This window comes from Anser brachyrhynchus, assembly GCF_964034855.1.
Source record: "Anser brachyrhynchus genome assembly, chromosome: 1".
Taxonomy (NCBI): domain Eukaryota; kingdom Metazoa; phylum Chordata; class Aves; order Anseriformes; family Anatidae; genus Anser; species Anser brachyrhynchus.
In genome coordinates, this window is record NC_137694.1 from 91410975 (window position 1) to 91426585 (window position 15611).

General features: G+C 36.9%; 1 long non-coding RNA gene across 7 annotated transcripts in view; it reads right to left on the reverse strand.

Moving 5' to 3' along the window:
- The window catches only part of LOC308199296, a 122171-nt gene that overhangs the window by 20600 nt on the left and 85960 nt on the right, over nucleotides 1-15611 (reverse strand). For 5 of the 7 annotated variants that reach the window (XR_013954564.1, XR_013954565.1, XR_013954566.1 and 2 more), the window contains exons 3-4: nucleotides 7582-7657; nucleotides 6637-6709 (exon numbers count right to left, since the gene is read on the reverse strand). The exons of 1 other annotated variant lie outside the window; for it this stretch is intronic. This is a non-coding gene — a long non-coding RNA (uncharacterized lncRNA). The remainder of the gene's footprint in view (nucleotides 1-6636; nucleotides 6710-7581; nucleotides 7658-15611) is intronic. One more of the 7 variants, XR_013954563.1, reaches the window with a different exon arrangement.

A 15611-nucleotide genomic window follows, 5' to 3' on the forward strand; every position in this document is an offset into this window, starting at 1 on the left:
AAGCTAATTTTGTTGCACTGCAAAGCAGAAGATCCACATTAAAGTCTCTACAGTTAATTTCTGTATGGTTTTGTAATTTTGCCATGCCAAACAATTACCTTGAAGAAAATTTTCTGATTTATTGATTCGAGAAATTTGCTAAAAATGAAACATTGAATACAAAAGGTTACTTTTTTAAATACAATTACTGCAAATTATCATATCCATTAATATAAGAAAATGTGGTTTTTTGTTTTTTGTTTTTTTTTTTGTAATAATATATACTGTGCTGTGCTATAGATACTAATTCAGAGCAGGCTTTGAGAAATGTAACTGTTTATTTCATACTGAGTTTCATCAGGGATAGTCTTTAAAGGGTATGTGCTGATTATTACTGTACGGTTTATGATTCAATTTGTGACCTACATGTCAGAATAAAAGCCATAGAGTAAGATGGCTCAATTAACCTCATCTGCAAATCATCTGCAACAAAGAATACTAGTAGCGTGATACCAATCCCTAAACCTCTGATTTTTCTGAATCAAAGTACACATGCAGTAATTACTACTAACTGCCTTTAATGCTGCTCGTACTTAAAATGGGATTACGGATTTAACATTGAGGAGAAAAGGACCAAGACACCTTTGTAAAAATCAGTAAAATTCATTTGAAAAGGACAAAGTTATCTAGATTGAAAACAAGAGTCAGAGACACATCACACCATGGAACCTCCAATTATCTAACTTGGGGCTTAATTAAACTGTGCGGCAAAAATGTCCTTTTCTCTGATACACCAGGCTGATTTCTTATTTACTTATTTTACCAATATACCCGCTACTAATCTTGAGGGTGCAGGGTTTGGAGGGGAGACCAAGATTACTAAACAAAATACTCATGTTTTTAATTAAGTTTACAACAGTTTGAATCTTTTTTGAAATATAATTTAAGGAGCACAGCAACAAATCTGCTCTACAATTAAGAGCTAATTAAGTGATGCTATGTACTATTGTTATTCTTTTTTTTTCTCTAGCTTTCCTAGACAAATAAATGTAATTTTCAATTTTGTGATATACAAACATGAAATTTTAATCTACTGGTGCCTCATAAGGCACTTTGTAATTATGTTTTCCGTGAATGTTAATTATAGTTTTAATACTTTCTTTCCCTGCTACTGGCAGTTGTTCACAGCACTGTTCTGACTTTCACATGCCTTCCTTCAAGACTTCCTGCTTCACTGCTGAGAACCGACTGAAAAGGAATATTACGCCTTTAAGCTAAACGCCTTGTGCGTGTTAACAAGCAAGTATTCTACACACACGATTTATAAATTCCCAACTCAGACTGCTAACTTTTCCTTCCCCCAAATGGAGTAGCAGACAGAACATGTGGCAGTAGTAAAGATTTTGGGAAGGGAAAAAAAATACAACAGGAAAAAAGCCCCACCCTTCTGCTCTGATTATGTGGACTGGTAGCCTCTCCTTGCGTGATTAAAACAAAAAGAAAAAGCATGACAGATAATCCCTGAATACCCAGCCTTTAAATATGCAGGAGCCTTACGCACGCAGAAGCACATTAGGTAAATGCATGCGTTATCCGAATTGGAGGTGTGGAAGCAGAAGACATTGGATCCCCCTCAGCCCCAACCTCAAGCAACTGCAAGCTACTATTTTACAAGCAGAAAAAAATAAATAAATAAAAATAGAATTGAGATTTTATTCAGCTCCTGGGCAAAAAAAAAAAAATAAGCAACCTTAAGGTATAATTTGTGGTCACTTTGAAGTAGCAATGTGAGGAAGCTGTCCCTTTCCATATTCCTCTAATGACCAGTCAAGTTACAAAGGTCGAGAGGTGCATGAACATCTCATCTATTTGCAAGCATGATCATTATGATAGATTTCGAGACAGAAAAGAGAAAAGAATCACTATTTAGTTCTTCTATATTAAACCAACGTTTTTCAAATTATCAGGCAGAACTCATTTAGTGAACTATTGAAAGCTGAGTTACCTGCACGGAGCAGAGGAATAAATTCTATATTTCAAAATAAACCTAATCACTGCGCTTAGCATGTTGTTAGGAGGTGATGTATTGGGCAAAACGCATAGGGTGGAAAACAGTATTACCAAACTCATGTAAACACACAGTTCCACACACTGCTCTAAGCCAGTTTCAAACATACAGAAATTGGCACTCTAGTGCACAATTCCAATAGCAATCTCACTGCATACCCTCTTAGAGCACTTACTAATAAATATAACATATTCTGCCTGACTCCTGCCAGCAGAAGCACAAGTATGCTTGTGTGTGCAGGTGATATGCTAAGCAACGATATTCTAAAGCCATCTTCCTTCTGATGAACCTCTTGGGAAGCAAGCAAAAAACATGACAGCATGCTCACTGAGCACTGATGCACAGAGCCCTGGGTGCCAATCCCTTCTCACTGATCCTGGACACCCATGTCAAATGCCTCTCCCACATTCCTTTTGAAAAGCAGAGGGGTTTGCACAGTCTTTGGACCAGGGGTTTATGCCAGACATTTAACCTTCATTTTTAAAAAGGGAGGGGGTTTTGTTGTTATTTTTGTTTGTTTAATATTACATTGCGATGGGAAAAACGATAAGTGTAAATTCAAGAGGCTGAACAGCTATTAGACAAATCAGAAGAACTTCAGGTTCATTTCACAGTCCTGGGCAGCCTGATCTAGGCGCTAGGGGTTGGTCCTGGCGACCTCCAGAGGTCCCATCCAACCTAAGCTGTGCTGTGAGCCTGCCATTTAGGTTAAAAACTTCTCAGCTCATCTAAAGGTATGACCTGGTTTGGGATTCCCAAATGTCTGCAGGTGATAACAGTAATATGCACAGAATGTGTACTTTTACCATGAATGATCGCACATGCTTCACAAAGGTATAGCACTTGTAAGAAAATAGAGAAAATATTTCTTAGCTAAGATCTTCTTTGTCCCCCTTCGCTCCTAATGTCCTTTTTCCATGTTTTCTATAACCTTTTGAGAAGAAAAACAAACAAAAAAGAACTCTGTGCCACCAAGAACTGTATTTAGATTTATGCAGTAGTAAGTTATAGAAACACCAATGATGCACTTACGAAAACAACAGATCTCTTGAATAAATATCAAAATATAAGACAATAATTCTTTCAAGTCAAACTGCCATCTACTGTTTTCCTTCAGGCTACTATTCTTTATATATGGCCACCAGAGATGGGTGGGAGAGAAAAAAACAACACCACAACAAAAACCTTTCTCAGAGGGGTGAAATCTAGGGATAGAGCTGGAAGCTCACAAGGAAAATTGTTGCTTTCTTCATATTTCCTTAAACGTGGCTGCATCTTGCATCATTTTATGTTTGCTATGTATCATTTCCATGAGATTGATAGGTGGTTGGTATTTTTTGATTGTGTTTTTGTTTTGTTGTTCTTGTTTGTTTCTAATACCAGATTTTGTTTTAGTATTAATCATCCCTAAATTTGCACACAAAAGCATCCAGAATAGGCTGTAATGGATTTCATTGCACCTTTGACAGCACCAGGATAAAGCCAGAGGATGCGTCACTATACCCAACAGCAGAGGATGAAGCAGCACGCAGGGTTGATCGACAGTAGTTTACATGGCAGAAACAATACTGAAATCCATTTTTCTCTTTTTTAGAACCTCAACAAGCAAAAGATTCACATGCCTCATCTTAGATAACTATATATCACTAAAAAGAGATAATTTTAAACATAAGGAGAATTATTTTGTGCAGAGGCAATAGGTAAGTTCTGCTATGAAGTGTAAAGCATAAGAGTAAATTTTGAGTCACTTCAATTAATGTGCACTAATAAAAAGAGAAGAAAACCTGGTCTATAATTCTCTCCAAGTTTTTTCCACTTGTCAGTTTTCATCTACAACACAACTAAATCAAATCTGTCAGTAGTTATTATTAAGCTTCTCATTGTGCAGCTGCATAAGTAGTTAATAAAACAACCACTGTTTCTATTTTCCTGGCTATAAAAAAAATGCTACTTTAAGTTTTTGAGTTGCATCTTGTGCTAGTACTTAATTCTCTTTAGAACAGGAGCAAACTATTGTTCCTGACCCTCATATGCCTTATAATAGCATTAATCATGCTAAATTCTTTTGGTGCTCATGTGGATATAATGTAATTATAACAAATTCCTGAAGATAATTCCTTATTCCCATTGGTCTTTGAGGCAAACCTAAAGCGCACTTAATTTCTATAAATGAAAACATGCTGTAAAACTTCTTTTGGTAAAATAAAGATTATAAAATAAATAATAAATATCACTAAGGAAAAGTAAAATTTATTAAACTAAAAGTGATATATAATAAAAGCAAATTAATTTCTAATGCATTTTTTCATGTTTTCTTCCCATTGCCCAAAACAATAAAAGCCTTCAGACCGCTGTCTCAAACTACAAATGCAGTTTATACCCCTATTAAAAAGACTTACTTTTAAAGCACATAATTTAGCAAAATATTCTCCGTGTGCACGTGGGGCTACTCCCAAAACACAACTTGCAACCTAGAATCCAACAATATTTACAGCCTAATAAAATGCTGGCAGATAGAGGATTTTTGGAACTCTCTACGAATGCTTTTAAAAATGTTGTTAGGAGTTTAAAAAAAAAAAAAGTTACAAGTTGAATATCAATTGAAGTTGTCTGCCAGAAATGCAATTACTGGTCTTCGTATATAAAATCGTTGAATGTGATTCTGAATACACACAAGCCACAAAACATCCGTTAGGTCAAGCCGCACAATATTTGGAGGGCAAGATTCTTTATCGGCAGATTATAATTTCAGGAGTTCTCCTTTCCTCCCCCCTCCTTGCCTTTTGCGTGTGTGCATGTGCACGTAACACAAAAACACAGATTTGCACTATGATCTCATTTAGAATGCATCTCTTTTTAAAACAGAGGCAAAACAATCCAACACTGAGCTTCCGTACTCTCTAATAAGATACAAGGAAATACTAGCAAGTGCACAAATTTTAGGTACAGATGAAGGAACAGAAAGAAAGAGAGAAAAGGTTTTGAAATGTAAGGTGTTGTTAAGGAATTTTAATATGGTCCATTTGGAAAGGAAACCTGTAAAGTAGGGTTTTCCATATGAAGAACGTATCTAGTAAAATTTGAGATGAGAACAGCCAGTCTCTGCAGCATTTCTCAGTAATGATAAATACTATACACCAGAATTTTTATAATACGTCCTAACTATATATTCTAAAGCACATGCTCTAGAACAGCCTATTCTTTGGAATAAGCTTCACATATGAGAAAATGATAAACCAATTGTGATAGTTAATCCACAAAAGAAAGAACTCATTGCTTTCGTATTTCTTATGGGGGGGGGGGGGGGGGGGAAGGATTACAATGACCTGCAATACCAAGCGTCAAGAAAATTTGCATTTATCAATTTAAAAATAAAATAATAATAATAATATATACCCTGTGCTGCTCTTTCGTATGGCTTTTTAATTTGGCCCTCTTCCATACAGAAATCGAATGAGCTCCCCTGGAGATCACTAGGAAAACATGGAAGTTTAGGACTAGTCCAACAGTGACTTCAGATCAGTGAAACAGGTGAAAACAAAATCAATCTCTGAATATAAGTTTTACACAGAGACAGTCCACAGCATCTAGTTAGTGGTCTAAAACAAATGATTTGGTTTTCCTGCTTGTTGAACAATGTCCATGAAAATTAAGCTCCATTAAGTTTCTAAGCAATAGCGATTTGTTTTGTCTGTTTTAAAAACTTGTCTCTGATTCCTGTGTTATGCTCCCTTTCATATTGTTCCATATTAGTTCATCCCTCATATCACAGAATAGATTATTTCAGTAAGCAACTTTAAACTTAACTGGCTGATACAGTGCAAGCATTTATGTTTTTATGAAGACAAAAATGCATATGGCTGATTTTTGTGTGCGTGATGTAGGATTAAAGCAAAAGAGTGAAATAAAAATAAATAAATAAATAAAAACACAAGCTTTAAGGCTCTAAACTTTCCAGAAGTCAGGGCTACGATTTCCTCTGTTTACACGACAAACCAGAGAGAATTCCCCTTCCTGTTCCTACCCTGTGGATGCTGCCGCAGCACAGTAAATAATTATTAACACTTTCCTTTGTACAGCATGGCTTTGTTGATAACAGCAACTACAGCAAGCTTCTTCCTCAGAAATCAAATAGTATGTGGCGATCGAGTGTTTACTTCAATAAGATGCAACTGGAAGAAGTGTGGATGCTAGCGCAGCCTCTAATGTGTCAATACCACTTCATTTTCACCTTCGAGCACAACTAATATAGATGCTGCTACAAAAGGTTTTCATAATATCGCATGTGGTGCAGGGCAGGCTGAGGCCAAGTGACAAAATCTACCCCGTATGCTTGCAGATGCTAAAAACAACCCGAAGTCAATCATCTTCTCCAAGGAAACCCGTAGCAAAATGAATACACGCACACAAGAACACGGATGTGCTTAAAACAATTCTGTCCCAAAATGAAGTAATATAAAAATCAGATCCATTTTGTATTAAACAGTGAAACTATAAACCATTTTCCACAAAAGTCATAGGTTTGACCTTTTTAAGCCCGACATCTTTGGAAAGAAAATATAAGCAACAATAAGAGCGGTGTAATGAACCTTCGCTTCCTTTCCAGCTCTCCGCAGACCAGGCGCTTGAATCCCCTCTCCCGACCCCTTCGTTTGTGACAACCTAAAGTAATGAAGAACAAAATCCAGTAATGAAGCCTGGAGTCTCCCTGCTCCCTGACCCCTCGCTCCCCAGCGCAACTCCTCTTACTCATTTCCAGCTTTAAAATAGCTGGAAAGATGCACAGAACTCCGCAGCGCACTCAAAATTCCTACTTCTAGACCTGGGGGCCGTTGTCCATCCCTGGCTCCTTATTTCCCTGCTATTTCGTTCATCCCCTCGCTGCTGCTGCGGGTGGGGAAGGTGGCAGGGAAGGCAGAGGAACACACCACCAAGTTCCCAGACCTCCTTAAACTGCTCAGAGCAGCATGGCTAATCTGACCACGCAATATTCAGAACAAGCTCTCGTACACGGAGCATTCCCCTTTGTTTAAAAAAAAAAAAAAAAAAAAGGAAGGGGTGGGGGGAAACAAAAAAAAAAACTTCTCCCCGGCCACCTCTGTGCACATTAAAAACATTTTTATTCCTTACTATGCCTTTTTTTTTTTCCTTCCCCTCCTCCATTAGCAACCCTATTTCAAAAGCCTCAGTATTTTTGTGCATGCAAACAGGAGTGTCATCTTCAAGGATATAACGTGACTGTTCACATGAGGAAAGTTCCTGAGGTGCCTGAGGATGATAGAGCTGCGTACCTGACACAAAGAGATTCAAAAATAAAATAAAAATGTGGTCTCTGGCCCTAACATACTTTGGACCGAATCTGTAGGTACAGTTGTGCTTTGTGGGGCATTATCTGTCTCTTAGCAAGCCTCTTCTCTGCAGCAGGCTGCATGGACACGCTTTGACCAGCTAACGAGGCCACGCTCGTGCTCAGCGGGTCGCTGCTGCCAGAACACCAAAACCCTCCGTACCTCACCTGCATGGGAGTAACTCACCTGTCAGAGCGAGACCAGACCCAACACACTGGCGCTTGCCTTTCCCCAAAATGTAATGTGAAGTTCCAGATGCTGGCTTGCTCGCAATGGGAGTGTTTTAATATCAAACAAAAAAAAGAGAATAGTACACATAATTGTTACCATTTTTTTCCTTCCAGTGTCTGAGTGATTATAAAAAAAAAAAATGGGGGGGGGGGGGGCTTTCTCTTTACAAGAAACAAAAAAGAAACACCAAGAAACACCATTTCATTTCTGTCTGGGGGTTTTACTTAATACCCATTTGTTCACACTGTACTGCTTGCAAAAAAATATTTGTTTGATATAAAGGACATTGAATAATTTATGCAATATTTAATAATGCAGTAAACCAGGGAGAGTTCAGCAAGACAGGAATTGCACTCTACATTATTTGCCTTGCCCGCCTCACTTTTCCAAATAAACCCCCACACTTAAAGACCATTAGCACTCACAACATAACAAAAAAGAAATACTGCCTAATTTGGAAATTAAACAAAGCATCTGGTTGTAGTTCCGAGGATAAAACATCAGCTTTCCTAGTCATGTATTTTTAATAAAAATAAAATATGGGCTTCAGGAACAAAATCAAAATTAATGGCACAGGATTTATACCAGCATCCAGCCCGTTCCATTCGAGTCCAGAAGCCCTGTGAACTAAGTCGCGGTAGAGTATTAGTGTGATAAATGACTAATGGTTCTTCAGCATGCTGCACGGGGTATCTTGAAAGCAAATACATTTTAGAATACCAATAATTGCATCAAGCCAACTACAGAGCTTTCACAACATATTACAGGTCTCCTGACTTTTCATTCCTTGAACAGCCTTATATACATAAGCAATGTATTAACTTCCAGGGCATTTTACTTTGTTTTCTGGCTTTTTTTATGCATTTAATATACTTTTTACTCATTCCTTAACTCCAAGTGTTTCTGCTTTGGCATCTCCAAGCAAAACAAATATAAACCCTGCTTTCAAGAGATGTTATTTTCCTCGGTGAGAGAAGCAGGAGAAACTGTATTTATAGATAAATATTTCAAAAACTATGTAATATTTTAAAGATTATCTTTTTTTTTTTTCCTCCAATTTTCACGTTTACTACATATTTTTGGTAAGCCTGTTGCCAAGGCCTGACTCTTACACAGTTGATAGCTAAGTAGGCTTTAAGATCCCTGGATGCTAAAAGCCAGAATTTATAAACCTAGGTTTTGAGCATTTTAGTCTCCTCCAAATTATAACTCTATGCTTGGTCTGTTGAATTAGCTCCGTGTAGTCCACAGGCTATATGCTTTCTTTTAAAACTGTGCACTTTATTTTTGAACAATATCTAACATCAGCTTGTAGTTTTCCTAAGTTCAGTATAAATAGTTTACTTTTTGTTTTTCTCTTAATGCAACTTGTTTACTGCAAATAAACCATCCAAATCCAAAAATGGGTTACAGAACCTTTATGTTAAGTACTTTATACTGCATAAAACAAAAAAGATTCCTACAGAAAACCATGCAACCAAAGAATATACGTGTTTACACTCCATCCTTCTCTTTATGGACACTGACGTTAGAGCTACAGAAAATTGAAAGTTTACAACTTTGCTTCCACCACTGGCATCAGGATCCACGGGAGAGAGTTCTCCCTTGTATTGCACATGCATGAAAATAATGATTTTCATGATCCCAAGATCCCTCACCTGAGCTGAAGTACATCCTCCTGCATTTGGCAACACAATTTTTTGCCACGATTCCTAATATAAGTTACGTTTAATTGCAAACGACAGCATGCATTGTATGCCTAGATAACGCCTCAAAACAGATTTTCTCATTTGCTATGTAATGGATTAAGTCATTTCAAAATGCTTTTCCTTGACACATGTAATGTTTTAAGCAATTTGGAGGGAGTTCATTGCTTCAGCAACTTCAGTGTCCTCTTATGCGACACAGTGACTCAGGGATTTTGGCTTCAGGGAACTTAAAAATCTCCCTTCTGTGAGAAGGAGGACATTGTTGATGCTTCTGTCGGTCTCCTCTTAAGCTTGTTTCCTTGCAGAATTTTTGCCTACTCGCTGAGCATGTAACAAGTTCATAACGCCCATAGTGAGAGGCCGTTAATAATAAACTTCACCAAAGAGAGATTGCTGGAGATTACTCCTTACAGTAATTAATCTCCCAGTATTATAGGAAGTATCAAAACAAAGAAAATGCTTTTTCAGTTCTTGTACTTACAATTTTTATACAGCTCATGTTTATCAAAGTAGTTGCAAGCTGCTAAATTGTAAAGCAGATGAAGTAACGTACCAAGCATAATTCCAGCAAAACAAGTATGTGCAGCCGCCTAAGGATTTTGTTGATATCTAAAAAAGCTTTATCATTACAAGTCATTATTCTGCTATTTATCGAGGAGATAAATCCCACTGGTTTGCAACTGAAAAGCTCGATCATTAGGCTAAATTTCATGTTTGTCTACCTAGGGCCACATTTGCCATTATGCAATCTGTATGTTTAAGAGCATGGAGGGCGCTCAAAGGAGAAAGCAGAGGGCAGGAGGGCAGCGAAGGATTTTTTCAGGCCTGAAAGAAAGATCATCTTGTGGGAAGGGAAGCACATATATTGCCTTGTTTCATCCAGAATCCTAGCAGCCAGCTTGAATAGCAAGCTAAAGCCTGCAGATGGCCTCTTCCATTTTCAGCAAAAGGCAGGGGAGGAGGGAGACGCAGAGCGGGTAGCTGCTGAAGCATAGCTAATCTGAGAGGACAGTTCATGCTTATTATAGAGCCATTGCTGATAATAAAATCTGAATCAAACTGCCAACTGGAACCCACTTGAGACTCTCCGCTTCTTTAATTTTTAAAGTTATGGAAGCACTTGACACTGAGGTGGATCAAATATCACTAGTTTGCGTGCAAATACTTACTTAAGCAACCCAGCGTACCCCAATCTGTGCAAAAATTTCAGGTGAGCACCATGAAACAGCAACTAATTATGATGTTCCATTACCCCTTTTCTAACCGTCACAATTGGCCCTAAGTGGTCACGGCTGATTTATTTCAATTAGTTTTCACAGGCTTAGAGTTATGACAAATTTATGTTTTGGCTGCAGGAAATTGGTAGCAATCACGAAACCACCAAAACATCAAAACAGAAGGGAGCGCTCCCGCTAACAAGGCGGCGGCTCAAATCCCCAGGCTGGGAGCAGCGCAGCGAGCCCGAGAGAGGTTTGGGATAAAACCTTTCCATCTTCTCGTGGGTGTTTCCTGCGCTTTTAAGCAGGAGACTGGAAGAGAAGGGCCTCCTCTAGATGGCACTCGAAAAGGAAGGTTGTGCTCGAGTGCTCCAGCAAAGAACAGTTCCTTGGACACAGGATATTTATCTGCTTTCCTGCCTTCCTGCCTCCCTCCATAGAGTAATTGCACATAAAAAGCAGCTGTCCACAATGTAGTTTATATGGCTTATACGCAAAATGATTACATTAGGAAGTGTATCTGAGAAGCATGAATTGGCAATTCAGCAAACAATTCCCATTTATACCAGTAAAAGAAGAGAAAATGGAAATGTCTACCCACAAATTCACATACATGTTCAAATTCAGATGTAAGCAAATTGCTTTCTGAAATCGAAGGCTGAATTTGACTTCTTGTCTTTTTAAATAACATTTTAGCCATAAAAAAGGCATCACATTCAACACTTTTTAATAAAAACATTAACTTCAACAGCCTGAAATGTTTTATATAAGCATTAATTTCAACAGCCTGTCAGGTAAATTCAAATGATTGAAGCTCACCTGTCTTTTATAAATCAAAATACCTCGCTACCTTCCCACAGTTGACATAAAGTCATAAGTCTACCGGTTAGCAATGCTTCCCTTCCCTGCTTCTCTCTTTCTATAGCGGGGGGGGGGAGAAATCCTATACCATGTAAAAAATAGGCTGTGATATCAAACACTAGTAAGCTAGGAAATCTATTATGATGCAGTCTCATGACATGATTATATTGATTTTCTGCAGGATATGCAAGTGCATGCACTATAAACACTGTCATAAATCAAACTGTTATATGATAATTTTTGTAGTAATACAGTGAAATGACAGCTATGTACAATCCTTGCTATATATCCAGAAGAAATACAGGTATAAAGCAAGGCTCGATTTTTATGTATAACGTGCTTATTACAAAAATACCCATATACTTCAGACTACATCAACAGCTCAATGTTACAATATATCACCAAGAAGCATATCCATTTTCTTGAAACACTGAGTTTCTGCTTGGTGGTAGAGCTGGTTGAATATATTTTGGCAAAACTGTTTTTCTTTTTAAAAACACTTGGATCTTCAAACAAATGAGACAGTTTTCAGGAATGCAACACTTCTGAAAAGATTTTTCACTGAAGAAAGAAAACATCTTTATGCAGTTAGTTATTTAAGATTAGTAGTGAATTGAGATGCATTACATACGTATGTATAGAGACAGTGTAGAAAAAAATATATTTCTAATTTATAAAGCATTAAAATCAGTGTAGCACTACAGAAAAGAAACGTTTCAACAGTCATTTTTGTCCTTACAAAAGAGCAATTCACGTCCCTTTCCAGACCTATTTATAGTAACATCAGAATTAAAAGACAAAAATTGAAGAGAAAATATAGCCATAAGGAAAAACTATTTTTAAAAGTAAAAATGAGTCCCTAAAACAAAATGCCTGTACATCTTTGATTTTCAGTGAACAAGACCTTTAATTTTATCAGGTTTATTCAGTTACTATTACTGTTTTTCAACTGAAATATTAGTAATAAACCTGACCTAAGATTTACAAAAACTTCCAACACCCCATGACTGAGACTCAGGAGGAATTGATAACTCTAAAAGCACACAGCATTTTATTCAACCAAGATTTGACAATGAGAAGAGAGTCTGATGTAATTTTAGGCACAATAACTAAGTATCAATTAACTTCCATCAAAGACAAATCCTAAGATCATTAGGCTCATTAAAAAGAAAAAAACCTTCAAACAATTAGCATGCAACATTTTTTTTTCAATATTACAAATATTTTAAATTTTAAAAGTATTGAAAGTATATTTTCCTCTGAGAAAAAAAACTATTTTCCAGCAGTTTTAAGAAACAGAAAGGGCAATACTTGAGGGTAGAGCATTAACTTGTTTCCTTTCCTTAGGGTGTGAATCAACACAATATGTTCCTCATATTAGCAGTCGAAGTTCACAATTTAAATTGTCTCTTTGATACTAATTAGTGTAATTACTTTTTTTTTTCATTTTACTTTTAACCACAAACTAAATTTATGACCAAAAAAATATTTCTATTTAATATTCCCCTGTAACTTCTTTTTAATACATTCCTATATGCCTCAATGGATAGCATATTACCCATGCTGCAGTTTATACAGGCATTCAGGAAGAATGAAATCATAATGTTTGAATTTTTAGAGTCTTACAAGAAATTTTTGGATGTCGTCAAAGAAAGAAAAAAAAAAAGTATTTCACCAATTAATACTTCTCTCCAACATCTTAATTACTGTCATCCTATAGAACTTAAAAAAAAAAATTGACCTGGGTTATTTCAAAGACCTCGAAGACCTCAAGTGCAGATACATCAATAAGTACCTTGTGAAGATATACCTCTGCATTTTTATATATTAAATATATATATATTTAAACTTTTTCTCTTATATGGAAACTGTTTCTGCAGATATGAAAAAAATGACTGAGAACTCATTATGCAGCCTTCAAGGTCAAATGCTGACTTATATGTAGTCCAATTTTCAGCACATGCAACACCTGAATGAGGCAATTAGCTACAAGTAGGCAGCTGCTTTTGTCTTCCATCTGTTAGCTGACAGAAAAGTATCTCTTGAAGTCAACATTAATATCAGCATTTTCAAATAATACCCAGCTGAAATTCAAAACAGGCAACACCAAGATATCTTTAAATTTTCAGGTATTACTTCCCACCTAACAGAACATTTTGACACTGCATGATATCAGTGGTTGCTGCCTTTTGCAATCAAAAGGGGAGTTAAAGGATACAGATAGCATCTCTTCCAACTCAAGTGTCTCATTTTAGTTATGGGTGAACCTGTGTAAAACTTATATAATTTCCTGTCACAGTCGAGCGATTTTTATGCTTGGCTCTAATGGTGCACTCAGTTACCTCTGCAGCAGCCATTGTGTCATTCTCTGTATTTTGATGGAAGACTACCATTACAGTCACTGTCATGATACCATTCAACCAACTTATAATTCATCAGTGATATCTAGACATACCTTAGTGCAGTCTGTATGTCCTCTCTATTGATCCAACAGAACCTAAACCCTTGGAAACAGTATTTAACCATAAATATATGGAGAAAAGATCACCTTTAAAATGCAGAAAATGATGCCTTTAGGTATGCTAAACTATTAAACTATTCCATACATACAGCTTTAAGTTAGCTCTGTTTCATTTCCAGTGGAAGTAAAGATACTTTGGTTTTTAGAAGTCCTGCATGTATGCAAACTACAGTTATTGCTTGAGGAAATAAAATAGCCTTCAGCAAAGAGAGGTCCAAACCCAGTCACTCAGAAATCCCCTGAGAAACGGAGTACTCACAATATTTTTCCTGTTGTTCCTGTTGGTTTTGCTTGGCTGTTTGTTTTTGCCTTATTTTGGCCTAGCTCTTCAATCTTCAAGCAGTTTTAGTTTAAGATCTAAGAGAGTATCTATCTCTGTCAGACCACCATTTGCTTTCTGTTGTTATTTAAATCTTAATCTTATTTCAGTCTTAATGTTAGCCAACTTTCAAAAATTTCAGGCCATCCTCCTACTCTTTTTTTTTTTTTTTTTTCCTTTTTTAAACCGTTCTTTTACTGTCTCTTCATCAGCTCGCGACTTAAGAAAAATGTGGAACAGCACAAACTTGTAGGGCTTGGAATTTTCTGCTTTTTTATGGGTGGTTGGTCTTGGGTAAAAAACTCCAGGGCAATCTGGTAAAGTTTCTGCCAAAAAATCAGAGTCTGCCAGAAGGATCTGACCTACCTCCATGTCTGAAACACTTATGCTGCACAAATTCTTTACTTATTCTTTGTAATAAATATATTTCTGTCCCTTTACAGCTAGTTTTGACTGTTTGCATAGTCATTAACAAACCTCACTAGACACTTAATCCATTTTCCATATGACCCACTTGCTCATCTGTTTCTACAACTGCAGAAACAGGAGTCGGGGATAATATGCTTTAACAGGAAGTCTCAAACATCTCAGTCTCAAATATCCACAAAGTTACACCCTGGATTTTTAATTCAATGCAGTCCTAGGAGGATAGAAAAATGGGGGGGGGGGGGGGGGGGGGAGGGGAGGGGGTTGAGAAAAAAAAATAGAGAGCAATGCTATGAATTTTATTAAAAGACTAGGTTTTTTCAGGCTGAATCCTACACTGAAACCAAAGCTTTAATCAAACCTTAATTACATAACTTAATGCACCACAGAAGTTAGATTCAGCCTCCCAATTAACAGAAAGTATAAGTAAACATGGATTAGTTTCTAAGAAGAAAACAATCACAGGGAGGCCATTACTCAATTCAATAGTCTTCCAGACCTCATATAAATGAAAATATTTTGCCAAGATTGTTTTGCTTTCTGTTAACATAACTTTAAGCTTTGAGTTTCAATATAGTTCTGTGTGACTCTCTTGGTAGGACTTTTGGGGGAAAAACCTTGGGAGGATGGATAATTCGGAACGGGACATTCTACCATCCCAAAATGACAGTCTCAATGAAATGGAACAGATAAGCCCGGAGGAAATCAGTTCTCTTTCACCTCTTTGGGAAAAGCTTGTTCTTGTTGAAGAGGGTTTGGGTTACAGGATTTGTTAAGGCCAAAGAACACACCCTGAAAAGACGTTTCCTGACATTGAGCAGATTAACAAACTGCTTGGTGGATTTTATATGTTGGTTTCAGTAGAGTGGAAAGCATAAGATCCAGACTGCTTTCCAGAGATAGCTTAATTTTAAGTTTTGTTTTATGAAATA